A 13,178-nucleotide genomic window follows, 5' to 3' on the forward strand; every position below is an offset into this window, starting at 1 on the left:
TTGGGTTGATATTTGTCCATTTCTCAGATGTGTGATGGAGTTAATCTCAGATTAATCGCTGTATCAGTAGCATGTTTGGGTTGATATCAGTCCATTTCTCAGATGTGTGATGGAGTTAATCTCAGATTAATCGCTGTATCAGTAGAATGTTTGGGTTGATATCAGTCCATTTCTCAGATGTGTGATGGAGTTAATCTCAGATTAATCGCTGTATCAGTAGAATGTTTGGGTTGATATCAGTCCATTTCTCAGATGTGTGATGGAGTTAATCTCAGATTAATCGCTGTATCAGTAGCATGTTTGGGTTGATATCAGTCCATTTCTCAGATGTGTGATGGAGTTAATCTCTGCTCTGAGCACTGGTAAGCAGACTAAAACCAGTTCACATGTGGGTCAGCTCTGACACCAGGGTCTCTCCATGAACTGACCTGGCCCCGCCTCCTCTCAGCTCCCCGGTCTGATGGACGTTCTGATGGAGAATAAGTCCATGAAGAAGAAAAGGAGGAGGAGGAGGAGGAGTGGTAACCTGCTGAACCTGAGAGCCTCTCCCCATCGATTATGGAGATCTCTCCGCCGCTGACCCGGCCCGTTATGAGTCTTAACTATTGATTAAAGACGCAGCGGAAAATACTTTGGCCGTTAAATCAAGACGGTCATTCAATTAGCCCCGCCCCCCTCCACGCTGCTCAGAATCAGCCGCAGTTTAAAGGATTTCATTTTAGTGTATGAACAGAGGCGTTTAGATTAGATTAACTCTGGTGAGGGGGGGTCTAGTCATGAAGAGAGGGCCACAACCCCCAGCACTTTACCCCCCACCTCTCTGATATGGTTTCTGTGATCCTGCACAGACATACCAGATCAGTGAGGATCAATAACTATCAATAACTCTATCAATAACTCTTTCAGTCTAACAGATGTAGTGATATAGTAATGGATAGAGATTCAGCCAATAGCAGGTGTTCACAAAGGCATACATCTTTAATTTAACCCTTTATTGCTCAGTCATTCTCCCAGCTATGGAGTTTGTGAGCATGAACCCGTGTTTTTATAGAGTACAGATGATTATTTACTTATCTATCATAGCTCTGGTTTCCTTTAAGAATGTGCATCCCTCTGCCTCATCATCATTTAAATTCCTTCATCATTAGATTACAGATTCTTGATCCGTCTTTAAGACGAGGCAGTGATCAGATTATTGGTCCAAAGATGGCCGCCATGCCTAGAGTGCTTTATGACTAACCCTGACATGTTTTTATCTCTGCAGGAGTTCAATATTCAAGGAGGCAACGCTGAATATCTCCAGCATAAGTCTGCTCCCTCTCTCTGATTTTTGTAGATACTATTGATTATATAATCAAACGTTTTGACAGCTATCCACTGTCTAGCCTGGTCTCTGTGCAGAAGCAGCATGCTAGCTGTCAAACAGCATCACTTTAGAGACTCTTTAACACCCACCCTGCTGTGAGACTAACTGTTACAAATCGGTGTTTTTCTGCTTTATAGGATTACAAAGAGCCCCCGAGGAGGGGTCTGCATGGACCATGCGTGGGGGGGTTGTAAGAGGGACAAAGGGACCGTGTGAACCAGACTTTGTCAGGGTCTGCTGGTCCCAGCATGAACCAGTCTTTTTTATCAGGGATGTACACAGTAACATGACTGGGCAATCAAACACTCTACTATGGAGTCATTATTGTTGCAAAACTCGAGAGCATAGATCCTGAATTCTGGTCCCAGACTTTTACTTTCCATTCAAAGCTGCTGTTGTGCTCTAAACTGCCTCCTTGTTCTTAGATTTTCTCTGTGCTCTAAAAGTCTGCTACAGCTCTAATCTTTAGTTGATGATCACATCTTCTGATCACACCGTTCTCCTTTATCCAGGCTGATTCTGATTGTTCGTTAAACTGACACACTCTGATTTTTCAAACAAAACTTTTCTGTGCTCTAAACATAATTCTACCCGTGGTTATTCTAAAGAACCAACCGATAGGAAACAGGTAAAGGATGGACCAATCACGTTAGCTCTGCCCGTTCTTGCTATGCTGTTCTCCTGGAAACACTGCTTTGATCTCACTAAGAGAGGCCGAACATTCCATTATGTTTGTTCTGATCTCATTAAGGGAGGCCTAACATTCCATTATGTTTGCTATGATCTCACTTAGGAAGGCCTAACATTCCAATATGTTCTCTTTGATCTCACTAAGAGAGTCCTAACATTCTAATTTGTTTGCTATGATCTCGTTAAGAGAGTCCTAACATTCCATTATGTTTGCTTTGATCTCACTAAGAGAGTCCTAACATTCCATTATATTGGCTTTGATCTCACTAAGAGAGGCCTAACATTCCAATATGTTTGCTATGATCTGGCTAAGTGAGTCGTAACATTCCATTATGTTCGCTTTGATCTCACTAAGAGAGGCCTATCATTCAATCACAATTGCTTTGTTCTCACTAAGAGAGGCCTAACATTCCATTATGTTTGCTTTGATCTGGCTGAGAGAAGCCTATCATTCTATCACAATTGCTTTGGTCTCGCTAAGAGAGGCCTAACATTCTAGCACAATTGCCTTGGTCTTTCTAAGATAGTCCTAACATTCTATAACATTTGCTTAGGTCTCACTAAGAGAGGCCTAGTATTTTATCACATTTGCTTTGGTCTCACTAAGAGAGGCCTAACATTCTATAACAATTGCTTTGGGCTCACTAAGAGAGGCCTAAATTCTATCACAATTGCTTTGGTCTCACTAATAGAGGCCTAACATTCCATTATGTTTGCTTTGATCTCAATAAGGGAGGCCTAACATTCCATTATGTTTGCTATGATCTCACTAAGGGAGGCTTAACATTCCATTATGTCCACTTTGATCTCGCTAAGAGAAGTCTATCATTCTATCACGATTGCTTTGGTCTCTCTTAGAGAGGCCTAACATTCTATCAGAGAGGCCTAACATTCTATCACAATTGCACTGGTCTTTCTAAGATAGTCCTATCATTCTATTATGTTTGCTTTGATCTCACTAAGAGAATCCCAACATTCTATCACAATTGCTTTGGTCTCACTAAGAGAGGCCTAACATTCTATCACATCTGCTTTGGTCTCACTAAGAGAGGCCTAACATTCTATCACATCTGCTTTGGTCTCACTAAGAGAGGCCTAACATTCTATCACAATTGCTTTGGTCTCACTAAGAGAGGCCTAACATTCTATTACATCTGCTTTGGTCTCACTAAGAGAGGCCTAACATTCTATCACAATTGCTTTGGTCTCACTAAGAGAGGCCTAACATTCTATCACATCTGCTTTGGTCTCACTAAGAGAGGCCTAACATTCTATCACATCTGCTTTGGTCTCACTAAGAGAGGCCTAACATTCTATCACAATTGCTTTGGTCTCACTAAGAGAGGCCTAACATTCTATCACATCTGCTTTGGTCTCACTAAGAGAGGCCTAACATTCTATCACAATTGCTTTGGTCTCACTAAGAGAGGCCTAACATTCTATTACATCTGCTTTGGTCTCACTAAGAGAGGCCTAACATTCTATCACAATTGCTTTGGTCTCACTAAGAGAGGCCTAACATTCTATCACAAAAGCTTTGATCTCACTGAGAGAGTCCTGACAATTTTTCTTTTCTGCTTTGGTCTCACTAAGAGAGTCCTAACATTCTATCACAATTGCTTTGGTATCACTTAGAATAATAACATTCTTTCTCATCTGGGCCCAAACATCCTTATCTACGGCCCTGAAAAAAATCAACAGCATGGGCCCAAACATCCTTATCTACGGCCCTGGATAAATCAACATCTGTGGGCCCAAACATCCTTATCTACAGCCCTGGATAAATCAACATCTGTGGGCCCAAACATCCTTATCTACAGCCCTGGATAAATCAACAGCTGTGGGCCCAAACATCCTTATCTACAGCCCTGGATAAATCAACAGCTGTGGGCCCAAACATCCTTATCTACAGCCCTGGATAAATCAACATCTGTGGGCCCAAACATCCTTATCTACAGCCCTGGATAAATCAACAGCTGTGGGCCCAAACATCCTTATCTACAGCCCTGGATAAATCAACAGCTGTGGGCCCAAACATCTTTATCTACAGCCCTGGATAAATCAACAGCTGTGGGCCCAAACATCCTTATCTACAGCCCTGGATAAATCAACAGCTGTGGGCCCAAACATCCTTATCTACGGCCCTGGATAAATCAACAGCTGTGGGCCCAATCATCCTTATCTACGGCCCTGGATAAATCAACATCTGTGGGCCCAAACATCCTTATCTACGGCCCTGGATAAATCAACATCTGTGGGCCCAAACATCCTTATCTACGGCCCTGGATAAATCAACATCTGTGGGCCCAAACATCCTTATCTACAGCCCTGGATAAATCAACAGCTGTGGGCCCAAACATCCTTATCTACGGCCCTGGATAAATCAACATCTGTGGGCCCAAACATCCTTATCTACAGCCCTGGATAAATCAACAGCTGTGGGCCCAAACATCCTTATCTACGGCCCTGGATAAATCAACAGCTGTGGGCCCAAACATCCTTATCTACGGCCCTGGATAAATCATGTTTACACTGATGGAGCCAGATCAGAATAATCAGAGTTACATTCCTGTCTTCAGTCCCAGATAATCCTGATTCTGATGTAAACCGACGTGGCCGTGCTCCGCCTGTCCTGGAGGTAAACATGCTGAATATTTCTGACACTCTCACATGATCACAGGGACTATTTTTTCTCTCCTCCGTGGGTGGAAGCGTGTCGTCCACGGCGGTGTAAAGTGTTATGTGTGAAATGTTGGACATGCAGGTCAGATCAGATAAATACGGTGGTGTAATATCAGCAGATTAAACACAGTTCATCACGGCAGAGACACGGTAACCCTCAGCAGGATCAGGCATCAATCAGACTCTGAGAGAGAGAGCCGACGGGTCTTTGTTCTCACTTAAATAAAGAGTGTGGGTCTTTGTTCTCATGCAGAAAGATGAATTCTTATGTAAAAATCAATAAGAGAGAGAGCAGCTGCTGCTTTAAGATGAAACCCTGTGAGTTCTGTCAATCGATTAACGGCCTCTTCTTTAACCATCGTCTGCCTTCACCGCTCATCCATCTCCTCAAGTACACTTAAAGCCTAATGTGCACCTCTCAGGTATTCTAATGACGGCCAGACTAAATCACATCTGTCCATTTCTCGCTGATCACGCCACATCTCAGCACGCCGGCGTGGTTAGAGAGGCGTTTGGATTCAGTCTGACTGAAGATGACGCTGCAGAAGTCTGATTCACTACGACTAAGGTATCAACGCCTTTCCTGAAACATCGCTACAGGAAGAATCAACCGTCAGTCCTCATTTAAAGGGACAATCTGTAGAATTTCTGCAATACACTATCTGGACAACAGCAGTGATACTCAACATGAGGCTCTGGAGCCATGAGGCTCTTTAATGTCTTCATTTCAGGCATTATTCCCATTTTTCACACTTTTATCCTGCTTTTTGCAATTTTTTGCCCTTTTTTGCCACTTCTCACCCGTTTAAGCTGCTTTTTGCAGTTAAACTCCCACTAAGTTCCCATTTTTTCACCCTTTTTTCTGATTTTTGCCTATTTTTGCCACTTTCTACACATTTTTTGCCACGTTTAGACCATTTTAGCCACCTGTAACTCATTTGTTTGCCACTTCTCGCCCATTAAAGCTGCCTTTTGCAATTACATGCCAATTTTTGCCCATTTTCCCACCTTTTTTTCAGATTTTTGCCACTTTTTGACAACTTATTGCCACCTTTAACTTATTTTTGGTCACTTCCCACCCATTTTTACCACATTCTGCCCTTTTTTGCCACTTTTCTGCGAGTTTTTGACCACTTTGCCCGCTTTAACTTATTTTAATCACCACCTTTCACCAGTTAGATTGTGGCTCTTCAGCTGAGCAACACTGGACAGAAGTATTTGGAGGTGCCCTCTTCTGCAGCTCTAACAGCCTCCACTCTTCTTGGAAGAGAACCAGGTCTTTCTAGTCCTTGTTTTTGGGCCACAGTCCTGCTGGGATAGAAAGGGGCCTTCCCCAGACTGTTGGAAGCATAGCATTGTCCAGAATGTCTTGGTCTGCTGAAGCATTAAAATCGGTCTTCACTGGAGATAAGGGGTCTAGACCAGACCCTGAAAACCAGCCCCAGACCATGATCCCTCCTCCACCAGAGTTCACAGTCAGACAGGTAACAATCTCCCAGCATCCTCCAGACCCAGACTCACCATCTGACTGTAAAGAGAGAAGATGATTGGTCCACAGAACACCTTAATTTCTAGAATTAATGGGGCGTGTCTCACCATGGAGTCTGCCATGGGTTGCCGGTTCAATCGCCAACCTCTATAGCAGGGAAACCTCCACACTCAGCAAGTTTAGAGCAGCTCTGCTTAGCTCCGCCCACCTCCGCAGCATCCTACGTAATACTACTTCCTGTTTTAAACTGAGGACTCTGTTAATTGAAACCGTCACCTCATGAGGCGTATTTACTAAACAGAAAGCTAACGTTTCGTTTTCATTCATGAATTCCTCATAATGAGGAGAGAAGCTCTGAAAAGGCGCTTCCACATTCACGCTGGAAGTGAACCCCGAGAAACTGAAGTGTTTCTGGTGCATCCTTACACTTCAGATGAACAGATTTGGAGGTCAGGGTCAGTGGGTCTGTGAGTCATACTTTAGCCCCACCCCTCTGTTAGCCCCGCCCCTGTACCCTCACTGTCTGTTGGCCATATATCCCGTAGGCGTGATAACCACCAGGAGATAGCGGTCTGTAGATGGACTAGGAGTCAGAGGTGCTGCTGAGGCACTTCTCCTCTGATCGTCTCCTTATTGATCCGTGATCTTCCTAAAAGCTTCCTCAGTGACATCAGCACCTGCTCATGACCCCTGGCTGACCTCCTTCCTGTCGTCACACCAGCAGGAAACTCAAACCTTGACACGTTTCTAGTAAAGTCTAGTCTGAACCTTTACCTGGGGGACTATCCTGGTATCTGTGGTCAGCCAAGGGACAGGGGTCATACAGCCACCAGATTTTAGTTTGAAAAGAGGAATCCAAACGAAATAAACAAGCAGTTAAATAATAGAAAACAAAACATCAGAAATACTCTTCCTTTGGCTCTTTCAGACACTTCATAGTAAACTGGGAATAAAAGCTGGTGTTTCTCTGTGTTCAGTTTCTCTTTGTTTTACAAAAATAAATAAATTAAAATGGTTTCTGATTTTTATATTTATTGTTTTTGTGTTCTGATCAGAATAGAGGCTCATAGATAATGTAACATTCTTTTCCACTCCTGCAGTGGGTCACACATTTAGGAAAATAAAGGAATACTGGATTACTGGTGTTCTGGTGTCTGCACATTTCCGGGTTTAGACGAGTCTCAAAAATCTGAAGACATTTTTTTGTGTGTGACAAAAACAGAAAAAACAAAACACAATTTTAAAATGGGCCCACTTTCTGTTTGAATTCTGATTTTTATTTTAAAGAAAGACTCGATGAACAGGAAAACATGTGACCCAAATATTTCAAATTAAAAGCCTCCATGTCAAAAAAAAGCCAACATAGCTGCCTACTATATAATAATAATAATAATAATAATAATAGACCTGTTTACTGGATAAAGTCTATTTAAATCATTGACTTAGTAAATATTCTGGTGAAGTAGTGGTTTGTATTTACAGATATTTTTTTTTCATACTAAAGTTATAAAAAAAAACATTTCACCAAACCAGACAATCCTGAATTTAAAATTTCATACATGGACAAATACGTCCAGCAGACACGTGTTATTTAGTGATACAGGTTTTTTTTCTAATAATAAAATTCACTAGTAGATTTACCATAAAGATTATTTATCATACACTGTAGAAGTCATAAAGGACTTTTATTATACTGAAAACACACAGGATGGCCATGCAGGCTTTTATTTTTGACTTGGAGGCTTTTATTTTGAAATGTTCATCTTTCCCATCGTGTCACATGACATTTTTTTCCTTAAACCGTACATTAAAACAAGAAACCAAAGAAACTGAATTTAAAAACCAAAGTTTTTTTTTTTTTTAAATTGTTTTATTGTTTTTATGATCTAAAAAGAAAAAAAAAAACAGAAAATTGCTCAGTTTATTGTTTTTATTTTAAAAATAACCAGAGTTTCTCCAGATTTCTGAGGCTTGTTTTAACCAAAAAAATGTAACTGCTTGTTTTTTTTTTTTTTTTTTTTTTTTTTAAAACAAACCAATAAGATGAAAAATAAACACTTTTTCATTTTTTATTTATTTATGGAAAACAAAAAAACTAAAAATGGTATTCTTTTCAGTTTTCTTCATTTTTCATTCCCAGTTTTATCTGAACGGTCTGACAGGCCTAGGGATGTTTTTTTTCTGTATTTATTTTATTTTATTTCTTTAAAAATAAAAATGAGAATCAGCATCATTACTGGTTTTGGATATCTTATTTCTTGTTAATAATAATTTAATTAAATGTTGTTATTAAACATGATACAAATCTGAGACTGATGATAATAATGAGGCGTGACGCCGTCTTTCTCCCGTCTTTCTCTGCGAGGTTCCAGCCGTCTGATGGAGACTTCACCGCCGTGGCGGCGTTCTCCCTGACGTTTATAGTCTCATACAGAAACACACTGATCTCTGATGGATGATGCTGCTCCTCTTCATCGATCGCTCCGCCTCCTGCACGCTCACGCACGCGCTCAGTGAGTGTTTTTCTTCTGCTCCATGAAGATGTGAAGAATAGTTTTTTATTAATTTCATGGATTATTTGCTCATTAAGCATTAATCTGCGAGCCCATCTGGAGCAGAGTCTGTGTGAGAAACAGCCATTTTCATCTCAATTAGACTCCGCCCACGCTCGCCGTCGCCCATAAATCACTGCTGCAAAGTGAAATGAACAGTTAGTGGAGCGCACAAACATCCACACACAGAGGGAGGGTGTGAGTGAGTGGAACAGCAGCCTCACAGCGTGGCAAACATCATTCTGTTTGTGAAATATCAACATTACACGCTAACACAGAGGCACAGACGGCTGAGCGTGACGGCGGGCCGATGGCGTGTGAAGCTGCAGATTTACAGCCAGCAGGTCAGCACGCAGCCGCGGGTGAAAAGTTTGATTTATAGTGAAAAAAGGAGCCTGAAACCTGAGAAAACAGCCAGACACCTGCAGAGGAGGAGTCTTCATTTCAACTCTGTTAGATCAGAACGATGAGAGCGCCGGCGCTGATGCCGTAGAGCTCTGACCTCCTGCATGGTATCAGGATAAACGGCTGATATTTACTGATAAATACAGGCCATAGATATCAGCCTTATATCAGGATAAACGGCTGATATTTACTGATAAATACAGGCCATAGATATCAGCCTTATATCAGGATAAACGGCTGATATTTACTGATAAATACAGGCCATAAATATCAGCCTTACATCAGGATAAACGGCTGATATTTACTGATAAATACAGGCCATAGATATCAGCCTTATATCAGGATAAACGGCTGACATTTACTGATAAATACAGGCCATAAATATCAGCCTTATATCAGGATAAACGGCTGACATTTACTGATAAATACAGGCCATAAATATCAGCCTTATATCAGGATAAACGGCTGATATTTACTGATAAATACAGGCCATAGATATCAGCCTTATATCAGGATAAACGGCTGATATTTACTGATAAATACAGGCCATAAATATCAGCCTTATATCAGGATAAACGGCTGATATTTACTGATAAATACAGGCCATAAATATCAGCCTTATATCAGGATAAACGGCTGATATTTACTGATAAATACAGGCCATAAATATCAGCCTTACATCAGGATAAACGGCTGATATTTACTGATAAATACAGGCCATAAATATCAGCCTTATATCAGGATAAACGGCTGATATTTACTGATAAATACAGGCCATAAATATCAGCCTTATATCAGGATAAACGGCTGACATTTACTGATAAATACAGGCCATAAATATCAGCCTTATATCAGGATAAACAGCTGATATTTACTGATAAATACAGGCCATAGATATCAGCCTTATATCAGGATAAACGGCTGGTATTTACTGATAAATACAGGCCATAGATATCAGCCTTATATCAGGATAAACGGCTGATATTTACTGATAAATACAGGCCATAGATATCAGCCTTATATCAGGATAAACGGCTGACATTTACTGATAAATACAGGCCATAGATATCAGCCTTATATCAGGATAAACGGCTGACATTTACTGATAAATACAGGCCATAAATATCAGCCTTATATCAGGATAAACAGCTGATATTTACTGATAAATACAGGCCATAAATATCAGCCTTATATCAGGATAAACGGCTGATATTTACTGATAAATACAGGCCATAAATATCAGCCTTATATCAGGATAAACGGCTGATATTTACTGATAAATACAGGCCATAAATATCAGCCTTATATCAGGATAAACGGCTGATATTTACTGATAAATACAGGCCATAAATATCAGCCTTATATCAGGATAAACGGCTGATATTTACTGATAAATACAGGCCATAAATATCAGCCTTATATCAGGATAAACGGCTGATATTTACTGATAAATACAGGCCATAGATATCAGCCTTATATCAGGATAAACGGCTGGTATTTACTGATAAATACAGGCCATAGATATCAGCCTTACATCAGGATAAACGGCTGATATTTACTGATAAATACAGGCCATAGATATCAGCCTTATACCAGGATAAACAGCTGATATTTACTGATAAATACAGGCCATAAATATCAGCCTTACATCAGGATAAACTGCTGATATTTACTGATAAATACAGGCCATAAATATCAGCCTTACATCAGGATAAACTGCTGATATTTACTGATAAATACAGGCCATAAATATCAGCCTTACATCAGGATAAACTGCTGATATTTACTGATAAATACAGGCCATAAATATCAGCCTTACATCAGGATAAACGGCTGATATTTACTGATCAATACAGGCCATATCTCATTATCCTCACTTCTCACTGAGTCTACCTGTGAGTCTAATGCAGAGGTTAATGACACAAGTGTGTATTTATCAGCAAACAGAGAAATGTTAACACTCAGGCATCACTTTCATTTACTACCCTTCAAAGCCTTTAAGGACGAAAATGTCCTCTTCCCTAAAAACTGCTATAAAAACTTAATAGATTCATATTTTTTCTGCCATTTTGCATAAATCTCTTAAACAACTTTAGTTGTGCTCAAAACTACCAAACATTCAATCATTCTGAGGATTTTAACCCTTTAAATGCCAGCTTGATTACTGAAAGTCAGTGTTGTTTTTTATGAAAAGAGTGAAAAAATGTGAAATCTTCCTTTAACCAAATGTTGGATGGCTGGGACATTATTTCTTCTTTGGGGTCTTTTCATGCCTTTATTAGATAGAGAAGGACGGCGGATAGACCTGGAAACAGGGAAGAGAGCAGGGAGAGACAGGTGGGGGATGGTGCCACAGGCCGGATTCGTACCCAGGCCGCCGGCATACGTGGTGCGCGCCTTAACCACTCAATTACTGGCGCACCCCAGTTTGTTCCCCACGCTGGAACAGTAGGCTTTAATTGTCACCCTTTATTTTTTGTCTATATTTTTCCATTGCCCTTCTTTGCAATTTTCTGCCCCTTTTTACTTTTAATCCATTTTAACTGCTTGAAGCCAACTTTTTACCCGGTTTTTGGCTCTTTTATCCTGTCTTTTGCTCTTTTTTTGCCACATTTCACCCATTTAAGCTGCCTTTTGCCATTAAATGCCACTTTTTTCCCCAAATTTTTCCCACTCTTTGCTGTTTTTTTGCCGATTCTCCCACCTTTAGCTGCCTTTTGCCCATTTTTGTGATGTTTTTACCAGTTTTTAATCATTGCTGCCATCAGTGACATGTTTTTTGTCACTTTCACCCAAATTTTGCCGCTTTCTGCCCTTTTTTGCCACTTTTCCCTCCCCCATTTTTGTCACTTTTCACCCAGTATTTGGCAGTTTATGCCAATTTTGTCCCTTTCTACCCTTCTTTTTTTGTTACTTTTTGGTGATGTTGCCCACTTTGACTTATTTTAATTGCCACTTTAACCCATTTTCGCCACTTTTCACCACTTAGACTGTGGCTCTTGCAAAGGTATTTTTCAGTATTTGGCTCTTTGTTTGACCAGGGTTGAATAACACTGCTTTAAAGTTTAAAAGATGAGAACAGATAAACAAAAAGACCTCGACTGTAAGAGTTCAGCCTAAAACTCATTCTATTTATTCGTGTAAAAATGGCCAACATTTACAGTCCATGTGCTGATACTCAAAGATGTAATCATCAGCAGAAATGTTGGTATCTGCATAATTGCCTTTTTAATGTAATACACTGATATCAGGCTCCCTGATTATTAGGGCAGAGTAGTGTTAGAAAACCTCACACAGGTGGACACATTAATGACGATGTATGCCACAGTACAGATTTACTCTGACAGGCTGCAGTCTGCTCATTAGCAGCATTACAGTTCCTGTGCGGCACAGGTGTCAAACTCAAGGCCTGGGGGCCAAATCCGGCCCGTGGAACAGTTAAATCCGGCCCACTAGGTGAGCTGATATTTCCGTTCTAACTGTCCCATCAGTCTGAGGTCTGCAGATTTCCTCAGGTATAAAAATGTGAACTTATCCTGATGATTGAAGATTTCCTTATTAAGTCATAAAATCAGAAAAAGTAAGGAATAAAAATATTTAGATAAGAAATCAGGAATGTGGGAAAATAAATTAATTTGTGTTTTAATTTCACATTTTCAATTTAACATCTCACAATCAGGACTCAAACTTAGGATTCTGACTTTTAATTTCATACTTTGAGCATTTACACTCATAATTTTGACTTCTCATAGAATATTTAGAGCTTTAAGATTCATAATTCTATTTTTTAAGTGATATTTTGACCTTTTTAACCAATTATTTTGTATTTTATCTCATATTTTCAACTCCAAACTTTGACTTCATAATCCCATAGTTTGACCTTTTAGACTCACAATTTGAAATTTTGAATCATATTTTGACCTTTTAAATTCATGATTTTGACTTTCTTTCTAATATATTTGCCTTAAAAAACATAATTTTCTGATTTCAATTT

This window comes from Cheilinus undulatus, linkage group 17 (genome assembly GCF_018320785.1).
Source record: "Cheilinus undulatus linkage group 17, ASM1832078v1, whole genome shotgun sequence".
Taxonomy (NCBI): domain Eukaryota; kingdom Metazoa; phylum Chordata; class Actinopteri; order Labriformes; family Labridae; genus Cheilinus; species Cheilinus undulatus.